Source organism: Triticum aestivum, chromosome 5B, assembly GCF_018294505.1.
Source record: "Triticum aestivum cultivar Chinese Spring chromosome 5B, IWGSC CS RefSeq v2.1, whole genome shotgun sequence".
In the NCBI taxonomy this organism is placed as follows: domain Eukaryota; kingdom Viridiplantae; phylum Streptophyta; class Magnoliopsida; order Poales; family Poaceae; genus Triticum; species Triticum aestivum.
This window is the reverse complement of record NC_057807.1, coordinates 615,444,924-615,469,226: the sequence shown is the minus strand read 5'-3', so window position 1 is coordinate 615,469,226 and position 24,303 is coordinate 615,444,924.

Here is a 24,303-nt window from a genome sequence, read left to right as displayed (position 1 = left end):
ACGAACTTTTTTTTCACGAAAAAACCAAACAAAAAAACCGGACGAAAAAACCAAATCGGGAGCACGGGTTTTTCCCTTTCTGAAAGAGGCACGCCCGTGCCTCTGACGAAATCACAACCATGCCTCTCGCAGAAGCAAAACCGCGACTCTCGCAAAAGAAAAGAAAAACAAAAAACACATTTTTTTTCCTTTTTCCGAGGAGGCACGGCCGTGACTCTTGCGGAAGCAAAACCGTGCCTTTCGCAAAAAAAAAATATGTTTTTTTTTCGTTTCCAATAGGCACGGCCGTGACTCTCACGAAAGCACAACCGTGCCTCTCGCGGAAGCAAAACCGTGCCTCTCGCGAAAGGAAAATAAACAGAAAACACATTTTTTTCGTTTCCAAGAGGCTCGGTCGTGCCTCTCGCGAAAGCACAACCGTGCCTCTCGCGGAAACAAAACCGTGACTCTCGCGAAAGAAAAAAAAGACACATTTTTGGTCGAAAAGCTAGGGAAGACCGGTGAAAAACCAAAACATCGAAAAGAACCAGAAAAAAACGTTTAAAAGGCTGAAAACGCGTGCAGAAAAATTAAAAAATTAAATCCGGAGAAAGTGCCCAGAGCGCGACACGTGGCAAATCGCTGAGAGAGCGCCAAGTGGAACTGATCGTTGCGAGGCTTTCGAAAGAGCGCTTGTTAATTAGTTGCTCTCCTGTTTTCCACGTTGTTTCCTGCGAGCTTTTTTTCGTTTTTCTTCTGATGTTTTTTGCTTTCGGTTTTTTCACTCTTTTGTCGGTTTTCAGTTTTCTTTTCTTTTGTTTTGGTTTATTTTCCCCTTTTTTATGCTTAAATTTTTTCTGTTTATGCTTCTTTTTTCCTTTTTTCATATTATATAAAAAGTTCACCATGTATTACGAATATGTTCATCGTATACTAAGAAAATGTTTATCATATTGATGAAAAGTTCACCATGCATTATAAAGAAGTTCATCTTGTATTACAAAAATGTTTATCATATATAAAATATTGTTCAAAGTATATTTTACAAAATATTCGCTTTGTATTTTGAAATTTGTTCATCATATGTTAAAAATTGTTCAATGTATAATACAAAATGTTCATCATGTATTTGAAATTTGTTCGACATTTTTCTACAAAAAAGTTCACATTTTTTAAAAAAATTGTTCAATCTATATTACAAATGTTCAATGTGTATTCGAAACACGCATATGTATTCATATTTTCATAAAATGTTGAAGTAAAAACCAAGGAAAAACGGGCTGCTACAGTAAACCAGAAGGTACAGTATCGTTTCCCTACAGTACCAAAATGCTACAGCGTTCATACATTGCCTTTTTTTTAAGTTAAACTGAAAATGGGCCAGCCCATTCGGATCACCATGTGCGTAGCCGCAGCTCGTGGACGCACACGGGCGTCATACAGGGACTCTCCTTATTATGAGACGGAGAAAAGTATTTTTTTTCTCAAACCTCTCTACTTGGGTCAAATTCCCCCCAAAGTCCTGCACTGAGTTAAAGCCCCGCATCGGCCGAATGAAGAAACTTTACAGTCAGAGAGCGCCGCGAGAGCTATATCTGGCTCAACTTGTGATAGAAGCTCGTCTCGCCTGAAGGATTTTACCCTCCCATCGTTTCTGGCCCAACCCGTTTTGGTGTTTTTTCTTTTCGCTGGCTTCTCGACAAATATGCTATTTGTTGGTTTGGTCTGTGTTTTCCTTGTTGTTTTTTTTGGCTTTTCTATTTTTTCTTTTGGGATTTCTTTGTTTCTTCATGGGTTTCTTTGTTTTTTTCTATTTTGTTCACTTTTTTATCGGTTTTCTTTGTTTCTTTCTCGGTTTCACTTAGGTTATTTATTTATTTTTTCCTATGAGTTCTTTGGTTCCTTTGTTTCTTTTTTCGGGTTTCAATGAATGTTTTATTTTCTTTGTCTTTTATATATTTTTTGAGAAAATTTCCGATCTATTCATCTTCAATCATATGGCAGTACAACAAATGCCAGAAATAGAAAGTACATCCAAATCCGTAGACCACCTAGCGATGACTACAAGCACTGAAGCGAGCCGAAGGCACGCCGCCATCATCGCCCCTCCATCGCCGGAGTCGGACACAACTTGTTGTAGTAGACAGTCGTGAAGTCGTCGTGCTAAGGCCCCGTAGGACCAGCGCACCAGAATACCAACCCCCGCAGATGAAGAATAACGTATATCAGAAGGATCCAATCCGAAGACAACTGAACATAGTCGAACAACGACGAGATCCGAGCAAATCCAGCAAAGATAGATCCGCCGGAGACACACCTCCACACGCTCACCAACGGTGCTAGACGCACCGTCGAACGGGGGCTAGGCGGGGAGACCTTTATTCCATCTTCAGGAAGCCGCCGTCGTCTTGTCTTCCTAAGCAGGAAACAAACCCTAGCAAAACTGAAATAAACGACAAAAAGTGAAGCCCTCCCACCGGCCCTTGTCGAGATCCACCGCGCCTCAATGGCCCTAGGGGCACTGGGGAGGAGGCGGACCTGCGGCGGCGCCGGCAGGAGGCAAAAACCCTAGCCCATGTATATGTTTTTGGTTATCTTCGTTTCTTTCTTGTTTTCTACCATTTTCATTCGTTTGTTTTTATTATTGTTTTTTTACAATTTCACTAGTTTTTTGTTTCTTGGTCGGTTTTCATTATTTACTTTTTTGTTCAACACATGCCTAAATTTTTTCAGTAAACCATGTATAATTTTAGTGCACATGTTACACATTTTTTAAATATACAATGTAACATTTTTTGTCAAATACATGTTTTGGACACTTATTTGAATACACTGTCAACTTTTTTATTGGGAACATTTTTTTAATAGGAATAAAAAAATTCACACACAATGTACATTTTTCATATTCATCAGGACTTTTCATATACATGTTTAATATTTTTAAATATAGAATTAACATTTTTTAAAAGGTTTTGATGTCCACTTTATTTTATGTACCTTGTACATTTCCCATAAACAGAACATTTTTAGCACATATTTATAATTTTGAAAATAACTGATTTACATTTTAAAAATATGTGTTTTGAGTTCTATTGATTCTGTTCATACGGATCGAACATGTTTGTATACAGTAGGAATTTTATTATACTCATTAAAAAAGTACATGATTAATATTTTTCAGAATATGTATTGATGTCTACTTTTTTCATATGAATTGTACATTTTTTTGTATACTGAAGAAACATTTTCATTATAATTTTTTAAAAATATATGATTGCATTTTTTCCAATTTATATCTTTTGATGCCTACTTTTTTCATACAGATTGCACGTCTTGTGTATAAATAAGAAACATTTTTTCTTATACACGTTCAACAATTCTCAAGTACATGATTCTTTTTCAAATTTGCATTTCGATGTCTATGTTTTTAAACATATTGTACATTTTTCTATATGCATGAAACATTTTTTATGCATGTTTAATATTTTCAAACACATGATTAACATTTTTATACACATTATGCATTTTTCATATACACCTTACAAAAACTTTATAGGCATGAAACATTTTTCAAATACATGATTACCATTTTTTAATGGTATGAACATTTTTCACCCAAGTTAATCTTCCAACACCGAGCTAGAACCCGACAGTCACCTGCGAGGAAGAAAACAACTAAAGACCACGCCGAGCATGGTGCTCGCCCGAGTTAATCATCCAATGTGGAGTCGTGCGCTGGTTGGGCACAAGATTGCGCCCTTCAACGATTTAATTTCTGCAAACATAAGTTTTAAGTATTATTTCACCGAGGAAGCTTTGTTTGTCTTAAGAGTGGATTTCATGTTTTTGAATAATGCCAAAGATACAAAGATGGGATATCTGAGTTACAGTTTATAGCTTAGGTTCAGCCAAACCTTTTCCAATTCATAAAGACAGAGACACACTTTTGTAGTTTCGAGGGCACATACACCTGTGAGCATAATCTCCGGATCGGTCCACCATCTCTTTCGACACAGACATATTGTTAGTCTATGAACTCTATTGTTGCCGAATTGTTGGTCTTTTACCTTTCTGTTTGTCAGACTATTGGTATTTGACCGTGTGCGTCCTAGTTATGCAGAGGCAGGGTGATACTCTTAATGGTTTGTATACGTTTGATGCTACATTTTGAGATAATAAAAGCATCATTTATCGAAAAATACACATGTAAGCATAATTCAGTTCTTTGTAATGTGTCTTTGGTTATGAAAGATACTCTTTCCTAGTCTTAATCACGTGAACTCCCATCTCATGTCAAGACATACAGAGTTCTTGATTATATGCATTAATTTGGTCTCTTGAGGACAAATAGTACACTTGTTTCATTTAGAGAGAAGGTGGGTGCTAGATTGTTTGCTATCTCCTTTGATTTGTAATTATACCATATTGATTGCTCACTCGTCTATATATATACACTCATTCACTAAATTATTTCACATTCACCTTCTTCACTCTATCAATGTCATTGTACTCCATATTAATAACGATGAGGTACATGAGTGAACTATTCCCAATATCGTGTTGATATAGAAGCATAAGCATATATGCTTAACTTGAAGGACAGTGAAACAGAACGTTGAGAACAGAAGGCGTCGGGAAGAAAAATTAGAGTCCTTTGGGGGTCCATGGTAGATTAATTTGTACGTGAAGGGCTCTTTCTACTTTCCATCTCTTTCATCACTCGCTACTACATAGTGCATACCACTAATGACTCTCGGACTGAAGCGCCCGTTCTTGAGTTGCGTCTGGAATTGCATCCCTCCATCCTACAGATGCCTTGTATGTAATAAAGGAAGGAAAAACCCCTTGCTTCAGGACATGTTAGCAAACCCATTATCAATCTCGCTACTTCAGCAATCCAAAGGCCCAAACAAGATTTTGACAACTAAAGGCCATGATAAAAAAATATTGGCACTACCAAATTGAGTGATAGGAAGGTTGGGTTCGATTTAGACTTTACCCTTTAAATTTTGTATTTTTAGTAGTTCAAGGTTTCAAACAAACTTTCGACTTTTACTACATGTTTGATAATAAGCTATTTTAAGCAATGCCGGACAACCAAAATGGTTCTCTCTTTTTTCTTGTTATTTTGTACGTGCTCTTTCAACACCATACAGTGGACATGTGAAGCATCTGTCTCCTACAAAAACCTATGCCATAATGGGACAAAGCAAATGTATAGATAAACTAGTATAGCAGAGATAATTGGACAAATGGCACCCCAATTTCTTCCAAATTACTGATAAAAAATGCTATTATGCTCATATGTTGTCCATTGTTCCCACGGCGATAAAAATAGCGATCGACGACCTACAACAACGATGATATCCCAACCAACCATCTCTTGACATCGCAAGGCGATTGCGGAAGAATCGTGTCCCTGTAACACTAACACAACATTCTAGCCCCTCCAACAATATGTAGCTCACATTGTCATCATGAGTTGTTTGGAAGGCATTGTCAACTTCTCTGTGGAGCTATAGGATTTTTGTGCCAGATTCACATAAAGAGTGGGGTACTTCTGAATTAAGTACCAAATTACTAACACTGGCCCTTCTGAACAGATCTGCCTCGTCCGAATTATGAAGAACCAAGTATGTTGACTAGGGTAAGGGATGGATAAGAAAGGGATTTCTTTCATGTCCCTCATTGCTTAGTTCTCCTCGGCGTCCAGCAAGCCTACGATGGAATTACTCACGCACGGCGGTGAGCATCATGAAATTGGTGATGGAGGATGGTTGATGATGACGACAGCGATGACTTCCCCTCTTCGGAGCCCAAAACAGACTCAGATCTGCCCTCCCGAAGAAGAACAGGAGGTGGCAGCGGCTTCGTATCGTAAAACATGACGAATCCTTCTCTCTGGGTTTTTTCTCCCCGAACGTGAATATATGGAGTTGGAGTTGAGGTCGGTGGAGCTTCGTGGGACCTACAAGCCAGGGGGCGCTACCAGGGGGGTAGGGCGCGCCCCCACCCTTATGGGCAGGTGTTGGGTCCCCTCTGGTTGATTCTTTTGCCAATATTTTTATTTATTCCAAAAGCATTCTCCATGAAGTTTCAGGTCATTCCGAGAACTTTTATTTCTGCACAAAAATAACTCCAATGCAATTCTACTGAAAACAGTGCCAGTCCGGGTTAGTTCCATTCAAATCATTCAAATTAGAGTCCAAAACAAGGGCAAAAGAGTTTGGAAAAGTAGATACAATGAAGATGTATCATGGATCCTCCAACATGTTGAGCTTGCTTTTCCCACTTATGCTAGCCAAATCCTTTGCACCAAGTAGAGATACTACCTGTGCATCCAAACATCCATTAACCCAGTTTTGCCATGAGAGTCCACCATACCTACCTATGGATTGAGTAAGATCCTTCAAGTAAGTTATCATCGATGCAAGCAATAAAAATTGCTCTCTAAATATGTATGATCTATTAGTGTGGAGAAAATAAGCTTTATACAAACTTGTGGTATGGAAGAAATAAAAGCGACAGACTTCGTAATAAAGTTGTTTATCACAAGCGGCAATATAAAGTGACCTTTTTTTGCATTAACATTTTGTGCATCCAACTATAAAAGCGCATAAGAACCTATGCTTCCCTCTGTGAAGGGCCTATCTTTTGCTTTTATCTTCTACCCTTATGCAAGAGTCATGGTGATCTTCACCTTTCCTTTTTCACATTTTTTTCCTTTTGGCAAGCACTATGTGTTGGAAAAAGATCCAGATATATGCCCTAGAGGAAATAATAAAGTTGTTATTTATATTTCCTTATATCATGATAAATGTTTATTATTCATGCTAGAATTGTATTAACCGGAAACTTAGTACATATGTGAATACATAGACAAAACATAGTGTCCCTAGTATGCCTCTACTTGACTAGCTTGTTAATCAAAGATGGTTATGTTTCCTAACCATAGATATGTGTTGTCATTTGATGAACGGGATCACATCATTAGGAGAATGATGTGATGAACAAGACCCATCCGTTAGCTTAGCATTATGATCGTTACAGTTTCATTGCTACTGCTTTCTTCATGGCTTATACACGTTCCTCGGACTATGAGATTATGCAACTCCCGAATACCGGAGGAACACCTTGTGTGCTATCAAACGTCAGAATGTAACTAGGTGATTATAAAGATGCTCTACAGGTGTCTCCGAAGGTGTTTGTTGGGTTGGCATACATCGAGATTAGGATTTGTCACTCCGTGTATCGGAGAGGTATCTATGGGCCCTCTCGGTAATGCTCATCACTATAAGCCTTGCAATCAATGTGACTAATGAGTTAGTTGCGGGATGAAGCATTACAAAACGAGTAAAGAGACTTGTCGGTAACGAGATTGAACTAGGTATGATGATACGGACGATCGAATCTCGGGCAAGTAACATACCGATGACAAAGGGAACAACGTATGTTGTTATGCGGTTTAACCAATAAAGATCTTTATAGAATATGTAGGAGCCAATATGGGCATCCAGGTTCCGCTATTGGTTATTGACCGGAGATGTGTCTCGGTCATGTCTACATAGTTCTCGAACCTGTAGGGTCCAAACGCTTAACGTTCGATGATGATTTGTATTATGAGTTATGTGTTTTGATGACCGAAGTTTGTTCGGAGTCCCAGATGAGATCACGGACATGAAGAGGAGTCTTGAAATGGCCGAGAAATAAAGATTCATATATTGGAAGGCTACATTCGGACACAGGAATGGTTCAGGTCGTTTCAGATAAGTTTCGGAGTACCGGGTTACCGGACCCCTCCTTTGGGAATTTATTGGGCGTCATGGGCCTTAGTGGAGAAGAGAGAGGGCCGGCCAAGAGGTAGTGTGCGCCCCCCTTTCCACAATCCGAATTGGACAAGGGGAGGGGGCGACGCCCCCTCCTTCCTTCTCTCCTCCTCCCTCTCCCGCCTTCTCCAACTTGGAATAGGAAAGGGGGGGGGGCGAATCCTACTAGGTTTGGAGTCCTAGTAGGACTCCCCCCATGGAGCGCCTCCCTTCTTGGCCGGCCTCCTCCCCCTCCTTTATATACGTGGCCAAGAGGCACCCCATAGACACACAAGTTGATCTTTTAGCCGTGTGCGGTGCCCCCCTCCACAGTTACACACCTCGATCATACCATCATAGTGCTTAGGCGAAGCCCTGCACCGGTAGCATCATCATCACCGTCGCCATGCCATCGTGCTGACGGAACTCACCCTCGTCTTCAACTGGATCAAGAGCACGAGGGACGTCATTGAGCTGAACATGTGTTGAACGCGGAGGTGCCGTACGTTCGATACTTGATTGGTTGGATCGCGAAGAAGTTTGACTACATCAACCGCGTTATTGAAATGCTTCCGCTTTCGGTATACGAGGGTACGTGGACACACTCTCCCCTCTCGTTTCTATGCATCACATAGATAGATCTTGTGTGATCATAGGAATTTTTTTGAAATTACCGCGTTCCCCAACAGTGTCATCAGAACCAGGTCTATGCGTAGATGTTATATGCACGAGTAGAACACAAAGAGTTGTGGGCGATAATAGTCATACTGTTTACCACCAACGTCTTACTTTGATTCAGCGGTATTGTTGGATGAAGAGGCCCGGACCGATATTACATGACTGCGTTCATGAGACTGGTTCTACCAACATGCTTTTGCACACAGGTGGCTGGCGGGTGTCTGTTTCTCCAACTTTAGTTGAATCGAGTTTGACTACGATCGGTCCTTGTTGAAGGTTAAAACAACACACTTGACGAAAAATCGTTGTGGTTTTGATGCGTAGGTAAGAACAGTTCTTGCTAGAAGCCCGTAGCAGCCACCTAAAACTTGCAACAACAAAGTAGAGGACGTCTAAATTGTTTTTGCAGGGCATGTTGTGATGTGATATGGTCAAGACATGATGTGTTGTATGAGATGATCATGTTTGTTAAAGTTATCGGCAACTGGCAGGAGCCTTATGGTTGTCTCTTTATTGCATAAGATGCAAGCACCATATAATTGCTTTACTTTATCGCTATGCGATAGCAATAGTTGGCGAGACGACCATGTGATGACACGTTGATAAAGATCAAGATGATGGAGATCATGGTGTCATGCCAGTGATGATGGAGATCATGATGGTACTTTGGAGATGGAGATCAAAGGCACAAGATGATGATGGCCATATCATGTCATATATTTTGATTGCATGTGATGTTTATCTTTTTATATTCTTATTTCACTTAGTTCGGTGGTAGCATTATAAGATGATCCCTTACTAAAATTTCAAGGTATAAGTGTTCTCCCTGAGTATGCACCGTTGCGACAGTTCTTCGTGCTGAGACACCACGTGATGATCGGGTGTGATAAGCTCTACGTTCACATACAACGGGTGCAAGCCAGTTTTGCACACGCAGAATACTCGGGTTAAACTTGACGAGCCTAGCATATGCAGATATGGCCTCGGAACACTGGAGACCGAAAGGTCGAGCGTGAATCATATAGTAGATATGATCAACATAGTGATGTTCACCATTGAAAACTACTCCATCTCACGTGATGATCGGACATGGTTTAGTTGATTTGGATCACGTGATCATTTAGATGACTAGAGGGATGTCTATCTAAGTGGGAGTTCTTAAGTAATATGATTAATTGAACTTTAATTTATCATGAACTTAGTCCTGATAGTATTTTGCAAATTATGTTGTAGATCAATAGCTCGCGTTATAGCTTCCCTATGTTTTTATATGTTCCTAGAGAAAACTAAGTTGAAAGATGATAGTAGCAATGATGCGGACTGGGTCCGTGATCTGAGGTGTATCCTCATTGCTGCACAGAAGAATTATGTCCTTGATGCACCGCTAGGTGACAGACCTATTGCAGGAGCAGATGCAGACGTTATGAACGTTTGGCTAGCTCAATATGATGACTACTTGATAGTTTAGTGCACCATGCTTTACGGCTTAGAACTGGGACTTCAAGAACGTTTTTGAAACATCACAGAGCATATGAGATGTTCCAAGAGCTGAAATTGGTATTTCAGACTCATGCCCGTGTAAAGAGGTATGAGACCTCTGACAAGTACTTTGCCTAAAAGATGGAGGAGAATTGCTCAACTAGTGAGCATGTGCTCAGAATGTCTGGGTACTACAATCACTTGAATCAAGTGGGAGTTAATCTTCCAGATAAGATAGTGATTGACAGAGTTCTCTAGTCACCATCACCAAGTTAGTGGAACTTCGTAATGAACTATAGTATGCAAGGGATGACGAAAACGATTCCCGAGCTCTCCCTGATGCTGGAATCGACGAAGGTAGAAATCAAGAAAGAGCATCAAGTGTTGATGATTAAACAAGACCACTAGTTTCAAGAAAAGGGCAAAGGGAAAGAAAGGGAACTTCAAGAAGAATGGCAAGCAAGTTTTCACTCCTGTGAAGAAGCCCAAAGCTGGACCTAAGCCTGAAACTGAGTGCTTCTACTGCAAAGGAAATGGTCACTGGAAGTGGAACTGCCCCAAATATTTGGCGGATAAGAAGGATGGCAAAGTGAATAAAGGTATATTTGATATACATATTATTGATGTGTACCTTACTAGTGCTCATAGTAATCCCTGGGTATTTGATACTTGTTCGGTTGCTAAGATTAGTAACTCGAAACAGGAGTTGCAGAATAAATAGAGACTAGTTGAGGATGAAGTGAAGATGTGTGTTGGAAGTGGATCCAAGATTGATATGATCATCATCGAGCACTCCCTATACTTTCGGGATTAGTGTTGAACCTAAATAAATGTTATTTGGTGTTTGTGTTGAGCATGAATATGATTAGATCATGTTAATTGCAATACGGTTATTCATTTAAGAAAGAGAATAATTGTTATTTTGTTAACATGAATAAAACCTTCTACGGTCATACACCCAATGTTGATGGTTTATTGAATCTCGATCTTGGTAATACACATATTCATAGTATTGATGCCAAAAGATGCAAAGTTGATAATGATAGTGCAACTTATTTGTGGCACTGCCGTTTGGGTCATATCGGTGTAAAGCGCATAAAGAAACTCCATAAAGATGGACTATTGGAATCACTTGATTATGAATCATTTGATGCTTGCGAACCGTGCCTTATGGGCAAGATGACTAAAACTCCGTTCTCCGAAAATGTGGAACGAGCTAGTGACTTATTGGAAATAATACATACCAATGTATGCAATCCAATGAGTGTTGATGCTCGTGGCGGGTATCATTATTTTCTGACCCTCATAGATGATTTGAGCAGATATGGGTATATCTACTTAATGAAACACAAGTCTGAAACATTTGAAAAGTTCAAAGAATTTCAGAGTGAAGTGGAGAATCATCATAACAAGAAAATAAAGTTTCTATGATATGATCGTGGAGGAGAATATTTGAGTTACGAGTTTGGCCTTCATTTAAAAACAATGTGGAATAGTATCACAGCTCATGCCACCTGGAACACCACAACATAATGGTGTGTCCGAACATCGTAACCGCACTTTATTGGATATGGTGTGATCTATGATGTCTCTTATCGATTTACCATTATCATTTTGGGGTTATGCATTAGAGACAGCTGCATTCACGTTAAACATGACACCATCAAAATCCGTTGAGACAACGCCTTATGAACTTTGGTTTGTCAAGAAACCGAAGTTGTCGTTTCTTAAAATTGGGGCTGTGATGCTTATGTGAAAAGGCTTCAACCTAATAAGTTCGAACCTAAATCAGAGAAATGTATCTTCATAGGATACCCAAAAGAAACTGTTGGGTACACCTTCTATCACAGATCCGAAGGCAAGATATTCATTGCTAAGAATGGATCCTTTCTAGAGAAGGAGTTTTCTCTCGAAAGAAGTGAGTGGGAGGAAAGTAGAACTTGATGAGGTAATTTTACCTTCTCCCTTATTGGAAAGTAGTTCATTACAGAAATCAGTTCCAGTGATTCCTACACCAATTAGTGAGGAAGTTAATGATGATGCTCATGAAACTTCAGATCAAGTTACTACCGAATCTCGTAGGTCTTCCAGAGTGAGATCCACACCAGAGTGGTACGGTAATCCTGTTTTGGAAGTTATGTTACTAGACCATGATGAACCTCCGAACTATGAGGAAGCGATGATGAGCCCAGATTCTGCGAAATGGCTTGAGGTCATGAAATCTGAGATGGGATCCATGTATGAGGACAAAATGTGGACTTTGGTGGACTTGCCCGATGATCGGCAAGCCATTAAGAATAAATGAATCTTCAAGAGGAAGATAGACGCTGATAGTAGTGTTACTATATACAAAGCTCGACTTGTCGCAAAAGGTTTTCGACAAGTTCAAGGAGTTGACTACGATGAGACTTTCTCACCCGTAGCGATGCTTAAGTCTGTCCGAATCATGTTAGCAATTGTTGCATTTTATGATTATGAAATTTGGCAGATGGATGTCAAAACTGCATTCTTGAATGGATTTTTGGAAGAAGAGTTGTATATGATGCAACCAGAAGATTTTGTCGATCCAAAGGGTGCTAATAAAGTGTGCAAGCTCCAGCGATCCATTTATGGAGTGGTGCAAGCCTCTCGGAGTTGGAATAAACACTTTGATAGTTTGATCAAAGCATATGGTTTTATACAGACTTTTGGAGAACCCTGTATTTCCAAGAAAGTGAGTGGGAGCTCTATAGCATTTATAATATTATATGTGGATGACATATTGATGATTGGAAATGATATAGAATTTCTGGATAGCATAAAGGGATACTTGAATAAGAGTTTTTCAATGAAAGACCTCGGTGAAGCTGCTTACATATTGGGCATCAAGATATATAGAGATAGATCAAGACACTTGATAAGATTTTTCAATGAGTAAATACCTTGACAAGTTTTTGAAAGAGTTCAAAATGGATCTGTCAAAGAAGGAGTTCTGTCTGTATTAGAAGGTGTAAAGTTGAGTAAGACTCAAAGCCCGACCACGGCAGAAGATAGAAAGAGAATGAAAGGCATTCCCTATGCCACAGTCATAGGTTATATAAAGTATGTTGTGATGTGTACCAGACCTATTGTGTACCTTGCCATGAGTTTGGCAAGGGGGTACAATAGTGATCTAAGAGTAGATCACTGGACAACGGTCAAAATTATCCTTAGTGAGGACTAAAGAAATGTTTCTCGGTGATGGGGGTGATAAAGAGTTCATCATAATGAGTTACGTCGATGCAAACTTTTACACCGATCCAGATGACTCTAAGTCTCAATCTGGATACATATTGAAAGTAGGAGCAACTAGCTAGAGTAGCTCTATGCAGAGCATTGAAGACATAGAATACTTGCAAAATACATACGGCTCTGAATGTGACAGACCCGTTGACTAAACTTATCTCATAAGTAAAACATGATCACACCTTAGTACTCGTTGGGTGTTAATCACATAGCAATGTGAACTAGATTATTGACTCTAGTAAACCCTTTGATTGTTGGTCACATGGCGATGTGAACTATGGGCGTTAATCACATACAAATGTGAACTATTGATGTTAAATCACATGGCGATGTGAATTAGATTATTGACTCTAGTGCAAGTGGGAGACTGAAGGAAATATGCCCTATAGGCAATAATAAAGTTGTTATTTATATTTCCTTATATCATGATAAATGTTTATTATTCATGCTAGAATGTATTAACCGGAAACTTAGTACATGTGTGAATACATAGACAAAACATAGTGTCCCTAATATGCCTCTACTTGACTAGCTCGTTAATCAAAGATGGTTATGTTTCCTAACCATAGACATGTGTTGTCATTTGATGAACATGATCACATCGTTAGGAGAATGATGTGATGGACAAGACCCATCCGTTAGCTTAGCATTATGATCGTTACAGTTTCATTGCTACTGCTTTCTTCATGACTTATACACGTTCCTCAGACTATGAGATTATGCAACTCCCAAATACCGGAGGAACACCTTATGTGCTATCAAACGTCACAACATAACTGGGTGATTATAAAGATGCTCTACAGGTGTCTCCGAAGGTGTTTGTTGGGTTGGCATAGATCGAGATTAGGATTTGTCACTCCGTGTATCGGAGAGGTATCTCTAGGCCCTGTCGGTAATGCTCATCACTATAAGCCTTGCAAGCAATGTGACTAATGAGTTAGTTGCGGGATGAAGCATTACGGAACGAGTAAAGAGACTTGCCGGTAACGAGATTGAACTAGGTATGATGATACCGATGATTGAATCTCGGGCAAGTAACATACCGATGACAAAGGGAACAATGTATGTTGTTATGTGGTTTAACCGATAAAGATCTTTGTTCCGCTATTGGTTATTGACCGGAGATGTGTCTCGGTCATGTCTACATAGTTCCTCGAACCCGTAGGGTCCGCACGCTTAATGTTCGATGAAGATTTGTATTATGAGTTATGTGTTTTGATGACCGAAGTTTGTTCGGAGTCCCGGATGAGATCACAGACATGACGAGGAGTCTTGAAATGGTTGAGACATAAAGATTCATATATTGGAAGGCTACATTTGGACATCGGAATGGTTTGGGTCGTTTCAGATAAGTTTCGGAGTACCGGGGGTTATCGGACCCCCCCTCCGGGAAGTTATTGGGCCTCATGGGCCTTAGTGGAGAAGAGAGAGGGTCGGCCAGGAGGTGGCGCGCGCCCCTTGCCCCAATCCGAATTGGACAAGGGGAGGGGGCGGCGCCCCCCTCCTTCCTTCTCTCCTCCTCCTCCTTCCCCCCTTCTCCAACTTGGAATAGGAAAGGGGGGGGGGGCGAATCCTACTAGGTTTGGAGTCCTAGTAGGACTCCCCCCATGGCGCGCCTCCCCTCTTGGACGGCCTCTTCCTCCCTCTCCTTTATATACGTGGCCAAGGGGCACCCCATAGACACACAAGTTGATCTTTTAGCCGTGTGCGGTGCCCCCCTCCATAGTTACACACCTCGATCATACCATCATAGTGCTTAGGCGAAGCCTTGTGCCGGTAGCATCATCATCAATGTCGCCACACCGTCGTGCTGAAGAAACTCACCCTCGTCCTCAACTGGATCAAGAGCACGAGGGACGTCATCAAGCTGAACGTGTGCTGAACACTGAGGTGTCGTACGTTCGGTACTTGATCGGTTGGATCACGAAGAAGTTCGACTACATCAACCATGTTATTGAAATGCTTCCGCTTTCGGTCTGCAAGGGTACATGGACACACTCTCCCCTCTCATTGCTATGCATCACATAGATAGATCTTGTGTGATCGTAGGAAAATGTTTGAAATTACCGCGTTCCCCAACAGATCATGATGCCCTCATGTCCGTATTTTATTTTATCGACACATCTATCTCTAAACATGTGGACATATTTTTCGATTTCGGCTTTCGCTTGAGGACAAGCGAGGTCTAAGCCTGGGGGAGTTGATACATCCATTTTGTATCATGCTTTTATATCGATATTTATTGCATTATGGGCTGTTATTACACATTCTAGCACAATACTTATGCCTTTTCTCTCTTATTTTACATGGTTTACATGAAGAGGGAGAATGCCGTCAGTTGGAATTCTGGGCTGGAAAAGGAGCAAATATTAGAGACCTATTTTGCGCAACTCCAAAAGTCCTGAAACTTCATGAAGAGTCATTTTGGAATTAATAAAAAATATTTGGCGAAGAAAGCACCAGAGAGGGGCCACCAGCCATCCACAAGGGTGGAGGGCGCGCCCTACCCCCTAGGTGCGCCCTCCTGCCTTGTGGGCCCCCTGTCAGGCCTCCGGTGCCCATCTTCTACTATATGATGTGTTTTGACCTGGAAAAAATAAGAAGGAAGCTTTCGGGACGAAGCATCACCATCTCGAGGCAGAACCTAGGCAAAACCAATCTAGGGCTCCGACGGAGCTGTTCTGCCAGGGAAACCTCCCTCTGGGAGGGAGAAATTGAAGTCATCGTCATCACCAGGGGTCAATCTCCATTAACATCTTCACCAGCACCATCTCCTCTCAAACCCTAGTTCATCTCTTGTATCCGATCTTTGTCTCGAAACCTCAGATTGGTACCTGTGGGTTGCTAGTGGTGTTGATTACTCCTTGTAGTTGATGCTAGTTGGTTTATTTGGTGGAAGATCATATGTTCAGATACTTAATGATAATTAATACTCCTCTGATTATGAACATGAATATGCTTTGTGAGTAGTTACGTTTATTCCTGAGGACATGGGCGAAGTCTTGTTATAAGTAATCATGTGAATTTGGTATTCGTTCAATATTTTGATGAGATGTATGTTGTCTTTCCTCTAGTGGTGTTATGTGAACGTCGACTACATGACACTTCACCATGATTTGGTCCTAGGGGAATGCATTGGGAAGTAATAAGTAGATGATGGGTTGCTAGAGTGACAGAAGCTTAAACCCTAGTTTATGCGTTGCTTCGTAAGGGGCTGATTTGGATCCATATGTTTCATGCTATGGTTAGATTTATCTTAATTCTTATTTCGTAGTTGCGGATGCTTGCGAGAGGGTTAATCATAAGTGGGAGGCTTGTCCAAGGAAGGAAAACACCCAAGCACCGGTCCACCCACATATCAAATTATCAAAGTAACAAACGCGAATCATATGAGCAGGATGAAAACTAGCTTCACAGTAATTTCCGTGTGTCCTCGGGAGCGCGTTGCTTCATATAAGGTTCGTCCAGGCTTGTCCTTTGCTACAAAAAGGATTGGGCCACCTTGCTGCACCTTAGTTACTTTTGTTACTTGTTACCCGTTACAAATTATCTTATCACAAAATTATCCGTTACTGATAATTTCAGTGCTTGCAGAGAAAACCTTGTTGAAAACCGCTTGTCATTTCCTTCTGCTCCTTGTTGGCTTCGACACTCTTACTTATCGAAAGGACTATGATAGTTCCCCTATACTTGTGGGTCATCAGTCTTCACAAATGTGGACCATCTCGGATAGATGCCATCTGCTAGGTAGTATCCCTTGTTGTAGTGCCGCCCATTGACCTTGAAGTTCACTGGAGGAGCATGACCTTCAACAAGGTTGGCAACGACATTCGAACACTGCAGTACGTTGATGTCATTGTGATTTCCTGGCATACCAAAGAAGGAGTGCCAAATCCAGAGGCCGTGTGTGGCCACTGCCTCAAGTACCACACTGCAACCGCCTTTGTCGCCTTTGTACATCCCCTACCAAACAAATGGACAGTTTTTCCATTTCCAATGCATGCAATCTATGCTTCCAAGCATCCCAGGAAATCCTCTTGCTACATTCTGTGCTAGGATCCGAGCAATGTCTTCATCATTGGGTGATCGCAAGTATTGAGGTCCAAACACTGCCACCACTGCCCTGTAGAACTTGCACTTACACTCAATGGTCATGGACTCGTCCATGTGTCCATAGTCTTCCAGTGAATCACCGGGAACTCCGTATGCAAGCATCCTCATAGCTGTTATGCACTTATGGAGTGTGGTTAATCCAAGTGTGCCGATGCAATCCTTCTTGCACTTGAAGTAGCCGTCGAACTCACGGATGGAGTTCACAATCTTGAGGAAGAGCTTTCGGCTCATCCGATAACGATGCTGAAATACTTTTGCTGTGTAGTGGAGCATCGACGAAGTAGTCGGCGTAGAGCAAGTAGTAGCCTTCCAGTCGATGCCTCTGCTTTGCCTTCACCCGGCCCAGCGCCGAGCCACCTTGCCACAGCTTTGCTCGCGAATAGGCCGGCCAGAGCGTCGAGGACCATAAGGTGCTCTTCGTCCTGGGCGTCTATCGACGTTCTGGGAACGGGGGTCCCCAGACTTGCCTGCTTGCGGCCTGCAGCGTGGCTCAACCGGTGGCCCAGTACGGCTCGTCTTCATCAACCAAACACTCAAGACCCTCGCGAGGCCCCAAGCCTCGCGGGGCGGACGACACACGGCCTCCTCAGGAGTGGCCACACCAAGCAGGCTCGCGAGGAGGCGGAGAGATCAAGGTGAGGGGTACCTCGCGAGGTGCCCATGAGGCAAGCCATGACGATCAAGACCAGGTGGGCGCCAGTCGAGCGCCAGCCCGTGCAGTGTCCTCATTTCCTCTTTGGTGCAAAGGGGGCAAGTGCAGGCCCGGAGTACTGAGGCATCAGGCAAAGGTTTTCATATCGGTGCAACAAGACCAAGACCAGCAGGACGGCAGGATGGAGGTCACCATGGAGCCCAAGACGGCGTCACCACCAGCGCCTTTGGCAGGCGAAGACCACCTTTAGTTAGGATAGCTTGTACTAGCTGTCCCCTTTCAAAATGACCGTTGTTGGATCCCTTCCCGCTCAATATTTGGGAAGAGGACCAGGGCCTCTATAAATAGAGCTAGCCACCACAGTAGGCAGAGAGGGGAGATCTGATCGAATCCTTCTGAAGCAGAACACCACGCCACCACAAGAACACCTCTCCTCACGAGGCCGTCCCTCCCCTCTACTGTTCATCATCTGCCCACGAGGCAATCCACCACCACACACTAGAGTAGGCTATTACACCACAACGGTGGCCCGAACCAGTATAAATCTCGTGTCTCTTGTGCTGTGAGTTCATCGATCTAGCTTAGGGATCACGGCGAGGCTGAGGGCGTGAATCGGTAGGAGGAAATCTTCGTGCACACCCCAGAGTTTGATCCTTAAGGGTTTTGTCGGAACCCGATATCCGGCATTTGGTGTGCCAGGTAGGGGTGCGCCGGAGTCTCCCTTCCGCCGATCTGCATTCCACTGCTTCGCCGCATCCATGTCCGGCAACTCGACGACCAACACCGACCGCTGGGTGGCATGGCCAGCTCATGCCACGCCACCTGCCCAAGGTGACCTCAACCCTGCGCCTCAGGCAGCTCGCGCACCACAGAACGCCGTGGAGTGAGGACGGCGCAGTCTTGCGCCGCCCACCCTTACTCCGCGGCAGGTGCGGGCAGCTGCAAGGGCCTCAAGTCACACCGCGGCCACGGCACCGCACACTCAACGGGAGCAAGCGAACATGAGGGCTGCACTCACCGTGGCTCGGGAGCTGCTACGATGCAGGCTGATGGAGAGCGGTTGGGATGCGCTGCTGGAGCGCGTTGCCGAGCTCCTAGATGCCGCGGCCTCGGGGGCACCACCCTTCTTCTTCCAGCTTCCACCCCGGGCCCCGGTCGGATCACGCGACGGGCCTCTCCATGCCCGCGCGCCCTCAGGCACACCCCAAGGCGTCGTGGACACCAACTCAACCATCGGCGCCGGATGTCAGGCTGCACCAACACCACTTCCGATGGATGAGGGCGTGCGCATCGCCGCCTGCGGCTCGGGCGGGCCGCCGCCCTACCATCCTCAAGACGGCGCGCTAGGCTAGGCCACATGGAGCATGGGGCACTACAGCGAAGTCTTTGAGGTGGCGACCTCGGAGGCTTACATGCCCCGCATGGTGGATTGGGAGTACGCGCTAGAAGACGACCCTGGCTCGTTCCTCGAGGCAGGCTGGAAGGAAGAGACGCCAGAAGCCGAGCCTTTCCAGGAGCCTCAAGGAAGCCTCACCAACCACGCTGGCAGCAGCAGCTACCGGGTACCGCTAATTCCTCAGGAGCAAGCTTATGCTAACCATGGGTCGCAGGAGATTCAGGTCACGGCAGCGGACGGCTGCCCCAGCTCGGCAGCCTCCCTTCCGCTAGGAGGAGTGCACTGGGGGCTGCAAGAGAGGGGCCGGGAGCCAGGCCCCTCCCCACGGCACGTGGAGCAAGGCGTCCCCCGGAGGTAGCCCCGCTGCCGGGGAGGTGCTGCAAAGCCTGCCCCCGGCAAAGGACCCGTGGTCGCCGAGGGTGCCGCTGGCGTCCCCTTTGCCCCATTGGCATCATCCTTGGTCTCCGGCCACCGTCAATGGTGGTCTAGGGTGGCGCAAGGCGGGGCCCTCGACTGGCGATATGAAGCAAGGCCCGGTGCCCGTGAAGAAGGCCCGATGGCTGTGAAGCTCGCCGCCCGTGACACTCTCATGTAATAATGAGTGGGGCTGTACACGCCCCGGAGTCTCCGGAGAGCTGCCCTTGGGCCTCGGGGGATCCCTCCCACGCCCAGTGGCAGCACTTAGCTCCGCGCTGGTGAGAAGACGTCGAAGACTAGACTAGGCGCCGGACACGGTCTTTTGCTTCTTTGCCTCTCTTTCTGTGGTCGAGCTTCCTTGCTTCAGGTTTAAGTTGAACTTGAATTTACATTTGTGTGTGCGGGTGGGGGGGGGTGTCTTTTGTCGCGTGTGTTTTCTTGTGTTCTGGTTTCCGCCCCAATTTGGGGTTCGCACCAGCTGCCTCCCTCTCGCGAGCCCCTCGTGGGCGGGGCTGGGCGAAGCACACATACCCAGTGCGCATGACCATACCACGGCCGGCACTCGCTCTCGCGAGGCCCACTCGACCGGCTCGGCAGGTCCCTCAGGGGATGCTCGGGGGCTCACGACCCCGCGAGCCCATTCAGGACTTACCCTGGCTAAGGTAAACCACAACAACAAGCTTGCCACAGGGCCCGTAGGATCATGGAGGCACATGTTCGGCATCATCCCTAAAATCATACAGACGGCAATCTTTTTACATGAGGGGCTTCCCCTCCCAAAATACTCTTACAACCTTTGGGGCCGCGCCCGAGCTTTTGTGTGCAGGATAAACATCAGGGAAATACGAGATTAGTCAGACATATCACTCACCGCACCCTCCTGGTCGCCTTCAGACGCATCGCGTGCGCCGATGTCTCTGTCGCTGGCATCGCCATCACTGGCTCCACCATCACCACCATCGACCATGTCGCCACCATCCGCCGCGACTACCACCCCATCATTGTCAGAGGCAAAGGCCCTAACAAGCGCATCCATGTTGTCCTCCACCCACCACGCCGGGTCGCCCCGGATGGCCTCGGGCACCGGGGCGATGACGACGTCGAAGTTGAAGTTGGGATCAGTGTTCTGAAGATGGCTGAAGACGCGGGAAAATGCACGCCCAAGCAGGCTGCGGCTCTTTTCCTCGACAAGTTGGCGAGCTCTCTCGGAGCGGTTCTCCAGGCGCGTCACCACATCAGTGAAGAAGCGGAGACGGCTGGCATAGTTGGTCACATGAGGATGCGGGGTGTCCTCATCACAAATATTGCCCAGGGCCCTGTTGGCCCTGTTCTTGAGCTCCTGGAGCATGGGGCCGTGTATGTGCTCCAGTGTCTGCCATTGAAGCACTTCTTCTCTGTTCTGCCGCGCAATGGACTCGGCTTCATCAACCCGCTGTTAAAGAAGAAGCAGCTCGGCTCGGGCGGAGGTCAGCTTGGCCTACGCCGAGACCAAGGCGGCTGCGGCATCTTCCGCGCGCCGCTCCGCTTCAGTCAGCTTGGACCTAAGGGCGGCAGTCCTACCTGCAGCCTCGGCTTCAACCAACTTCAGCTTCAGGTCATACCCGCTCGCAAGATCAGTGCGAGCCCCCGCCACGTGGTGGTCAACCTCTTCCTGGACTCGAGCCTCGCGCGCGCCAACATTGTCCTCCGCCTGGGTAACCTGGCGTTCCCACGTCTCCAACCGCTCAAGATCAAGATTGCGCTCGGCGACCTCCAGCGTCAGCGCTTCCTCACGCCTCCGAAGCTCCTCCTCTTCGACAGGCATCCCCTTCAGCGACGTAAGGGCGGCCTGACGCATCTCCACCTGCTGCTCTAGGGAGGCGCTCCAGGCTTGGAGCTCCCACGTGCGCTTCTCTGCAATCTCGCGATGATAATCTGCCTCCCGAGCCTCCTCCAGAGCCCGGGAGCAGGCCTCCCGTGAGGCCGCAAGGGAAGCCTCGGCCTTCGCGTTGTCAAGCTCGCGCTAGTGGCGTGCGAGGTTGATGGCCACCTTCAGCTTGCGTCGCTCCTCAATCAGCCGTAGGCCTTCAGCTTCAAGGCGCACATCCACATCTGCAAGCTCTCCACCAAGCTGGCCCATTGCGTCCATCACCTTCCGGAGGAACTCATGGCGGACGACACTTCGTTCGCATGCAAGCTTGAGCACGCTGCTGATGTCATCCTTCATTTCTGGCGCTGCCGGCGGTCCCTAAAGCGGTTCGCCCCCTCTCGGCAGGGGGCTAGGGGCTGGTGCCCCCACGATCGCTGGCCGTGCCTTGCAAGGGTCCCGGACCGGCATAAGATCATCCCCTGAAGAGGAGCCAAGGATTGTCGCCAACCATTCGCCGTCCACGACTAGAGGAGGAGCCCTGGGCAGGCTGACCGCTCTCCAGGAAGGGTTGCAAAGCAAAGGCGGTAAGGTCATGTGCTCAAGACACCTTGCAGGCAGGCTTGCTCCTTCGGCTGACCCCGCGCCAGGGGCGGCATGCAGGCTTGAGACGCTCAAGGCCAGCGATGAAGGCAAGGCTGGAGGAGGTTGCTTCTCGAGAGACCCCGCGGGCTTGGCAGGAGGGATCTTGTAGAGCCACAGTCAGGAAGGAAAGCAGCAATTAAGGAATTACAAAGACAAGGTACCTACTCATCTATGGCCAAGTACTTTCTATGCTTCAACGGCCGGAAGGTGCGACCACTACAGCTCGAAGACTCCTTCCTTTTGCGAAGCACGGCGAAGTCCACGCGGAACGACCAAGGCGCTGGACGTGAGGGTCAACGCGTGGCGTGGATGGAGAAACACCCAGGCGGACAACCTCAGGAGCGCCAAGCTGGGAAGAGCAATCAGGCACCACCTCCCGGGCTTGCCGAGGCCTCAGGAGCCCCGGCCTCGGGAGCCGCGGGCTGCATCTCCCCCACGACGACCGTCCCAGAGCAAGCCTCACGAGCTCCGGAGGATGACACTTCGGGAACCCCGTGCGGCGTCGGCGCCTCGACACCCGAGCCTCCAGCTTCAAGCGATGCTCGCCCCCCTGCGTCCACTCTTGGGTGAGGTCGATGCTGGCGGCGAGGATGGGAGCCATGGTGACAGGATTCTTGCGAGGACCCATAAGGCCAACCGGGCGCAACCCCCACTCGTCAAAGGAGGGCATCTGTCCCGCGAACTCGACCCTGTTCGAGCAGAGATACAAGAGGCTCCCCTCCTGCGGCATATCGCCTGGCGAGGGGTCGCCAGTCAAAACCTCAAGCACCGTCCTCAGCGCTTCGGGTGCGAGTTCCGTCTCTTGAAGCCTCATTCCCAGTCGCCGGTTAGGGCCCACATCAGCCGGTAATGGCGCTGGAGAGGAGCAATGCGACACTGGAGGAACTCCTTCACCACCAGGGGCGCAGTCACGCTGAGATCTCTCAACCTCCTTAGTTGGAACTAGATGAAGGAGAGTCGGGGGCTCACGAGTCTCTCGTGGCCCCAACCGGGATTGGGGACAACGGGCAATGACGGAGGTGAGAGCAGAGGGCTGAGCACTCTGACATCCACATACAACCACCGCGTCCGGAACCCGCTCGTGGACGGCGGAAGGTTAAAATCAATCCCCGAGGCAGCCGTCTCTGCCATGGCCTGGAAGCTCACGCACCCCGAGCACCGCGAGGGGTCGGTCAGGCGCAGCAAGAAGAAGTGGCGCAAGAGGGCAACCGAAGGAGCAATGCCCACCATGGCTTCACAAACAAAGGCGAAGACGGCAAGAAGGGCAATGGATTGGGAATCAAGATGCATCATATGGATCTGATAATGGGAAAGCACCGCATTGAAGAAGGCGGAGAAAGGGGGAACCAGGCCGGCCCACAGGGCGTCGACGAAGAACCGAACCTCAGTGATTGTCCTGTCAATGGAGGCGTAGGACGCATGCCAAGCCATTGTCTTTCCGCACTCGTTGAAGCTGGAAGCGAGCGCAGGGCAGACCTTGCCCATGGCCTCCAGGTTGAGCACCAGCGACCGGCCGACGGCGGGCTCGATTGTCGGGGGCGGATTGGTTGAGGACAGAGGCTTCTTCCCCTTCTCCTTGCTAGTTGGCGCCATGGCAATGGAGGGGACAGAGCTCAAGTCAGATTGGAAGCGGAAGCAGGGACTCGAGGAACAAGGGGGAATAGGAAGCACGATGCCAGCGAGGAGGAAAATAACTGTGTAGGGCGCCGTGGCTGCCTAGCCAGGCGGATATTGGGGCAGCATGGGGAAGCGGAGACGCCCACGTCCAATCAGTCGCCACGCGGCGACCAAGGCCGCAGGCTGTTGGGGCCCGCGGCGCTCCGCACTTGCCCCTTGGCTATGCCGCTAAGCCAAGTCCGAGCGTGCCTTGGGCCCGGGGGCTACTGTTGGCGTTCTGGGAATGGGGGTCCCCAGACTTGCCTGCCTGCGGCCTACAGCGTGGCTCAAGCGGTGGCCCAGTACGACCCGTCTTCATCAACCAAACACTCAAGACCCTCGCGGGGCGGACGACACAAGGCCTCCTCAGGAG